The 2,371-nt window shown below is 32.3% G+C and overlaps 1 pseudogene; it reads right to left on the bottom strand.

Moving 5' to 3' along the window:
* Positions 1-425: 425 nt before the first annotated feature.
* On the bottom strand, positions 426-1,830 carry LOC122194379 (nascent polypeptide-associated complex subunit beta-like; annotated as a pseudogene).
* Positions 1,831-2,371: the final 541 nt, after the last annotated feature.

Genomic DNA, 2,371 nt, shown 5'->3' with positions numbered 1-2,371 from the left:
ACATGACAAATATTTCAAACACTCAGTTTTCCGTTCAAAAACTATAAAAACTTCAAAATATTAGTTACAACTCACAACACAAAATGATAAATGATAAACTGATAAAGAATAAAAGACATAAAATGGTAAATTCATTTTTTTCAAAAAAAATGAAGTCAAGAGAATGTTGGATCGTTTTTCATACCTAAGATTGTACGATCAAAAACACGATTTTGACAACCTTGGTTTATTATAACGTAACCAAATTATCTTGGGGAAATTTTCAATGTGTCTTTCATTAGGAGTTTCATTGTACTCAATGTAAAATAATTGTATATTATTTTTTATGCATCTCATTCAAAATTACTGAGCAAGGGAAAAACGAAAAGGAAGATCGTTATCTCAATACAAAAATAAAGACAATTCATTATGTTTGGTCATCTAGATTGAGAGAGCATGTGTGGTCCCCAGGGTTCATATTTTCCTGTTAACATTTATGTTCTCAAAATTTAACAGAAACAGAGAGATAAGTTTTTTAAGACAAAAATACATAAAACAAAAAAACAACAGAAACAACATACATACTCCTACATGTTATGCAAGCAACATGAAACATATCTAGAATATTATCTTAAGCCAAAAAAAACACTTAAAAATAATGCAAATATAAATGTGCATTTCAATTACCCTATGATTTTTGTCCTTCCTCTGCAGCAGCCTCAAAAGTCTCACCTGCCACGAGTTCCGGGACTTCATCATCATCATCCGCTTGTGCTGATGTGGCAGCAGCAGCTTCAGCGCCACCTGGCGCCTGCTTCTGGAACTGCTCTGCTAATTTTCTTAAGTTATCCAAGTTATCTGGCCCTGTAACATGCAACTCATTACAAATCACATCTTTTTTCCAATTTTGAATAAGTCACAAATAATCCAAAATTGTAAATTACACAAGAAATTTCACAACATACCAAGCTGGTTGAGAATGCCTGGGAGAATATCTTGCAACTCTGAAACAAATAATTTTTATGGATTTAGCCATTGAACTATTATTAAAATAATCATATAAACAAATAATTATTCAGTGGTTAAATCAGTAAACAATGAAAGCATGTCATATGCTTCAGTATTTAGCCCTTTTTCAAATCTAAATGGTTACTTGACTAAATAGATAAAATGGTTATAGAATAATGAAATCCTTGTTTGGCTAATGAATCCCTAATTACACTAAAAAAAGACATGTTTATACTTTATATAATCAAACTCAGATATACTTATTGAAAGTAGCTTTCAGGAATAGCCAAAAAAAGTAAGGAACCTACTTTTTGTTTGGGGAGAACCACTAACAACCCATGTATTGGCAGCAATAGAGGCTTGAACTGAAAAATAGATACAAAATGTCAAGATACTTGAGAAATAAAAGAACAAAAAGAAGTGATTTTATTGATCAATTTAGTACCTTTTGGATTTAAGAACTGGATAACTGTTTCATCCTTAAAAATGTTAACTTCCTCAATTGCTGGTATTGCATTTACACCTATTCTCTTTAAAGTGCTCTACAGCCTTTTGTCATCTGTGGTAGTTGTTTTATGTACAGCCTTCTTCTTTCTAGAAGTAAACAACAAACACAACTTTGATCAAACAAACTGCCATGAAGTTGGTTTCAAAAAGTTTGCATCTGCTTCAACTTAAAGTTTATACTTTATATAACTAAATTTATATAAGTTTGTTTAGGCTTTTGAGCCTAATCAAGGTTCATGTTTAAACCACTTGGATATAAGAAACAAACCTTCTCACGCTACCCTTCCCACCAGTGCGAACAGCACCTGCCATCTTTTATAGCTTTTCCACATTCATCTGCCATAAATACAGATAAGATATGTGAAGTAGTTGCCAATATCTAATTGCGAATCTAAGATTTCCTCAGAAAAAACCAACAGCATAAACAATACAAACGCAAAGACAATGGTATATATAAATCCCAAAAGTATTCGACAATCAGAAACACAACTGTTCCTAAGTAAAAAATAAAGTAAAATGCCGTATGAATCCAGCAGCTTCAAAATCGCAGTTCATACTTTTTAAAGTTGTTGTGCGCAAAGAGATTGATAGGATACACAGAGGCATGTTACTCGTATCATAAATCAAAACCACTGCCTATCACATGAATCGTTTAACAAATTAAGTATTAATTGAATATGAAATCTATGTACCTTGGCGTGGATGGATGAACTGATGCTCGAGAGTAAGGGAGGGTACTGAGATTTGAGATAGATAAAACCCTAGAATCGATCTTTCGATTTTATATATGGAGCCCATGTTGAGAAAAGTTTCATATGGCTACCTTGTACAACAGAAGAACTGCGTAATATTCCCCTTAATTTTCTTTTTGTAACTA

Source organism: Lactuca sativa, chromosome 5 (genome assembly GCF_002870075.4).
Source record: "Lactuca sativa cultivar Salinas chromosome 5, Lsat_Salinas_v11, whole genome shotgun sequence".
Taxonomy (NCBI): domain Eukaryota; kingdom Viridiplantae; phylum Streptophyta; class Magnoliopsida; order Asterales; family Asteraceae; genus Lactuca; species Lactuca sativa.
This window is presented reverse-complemented; position numbering and strand designations above follow the sequence as displayed.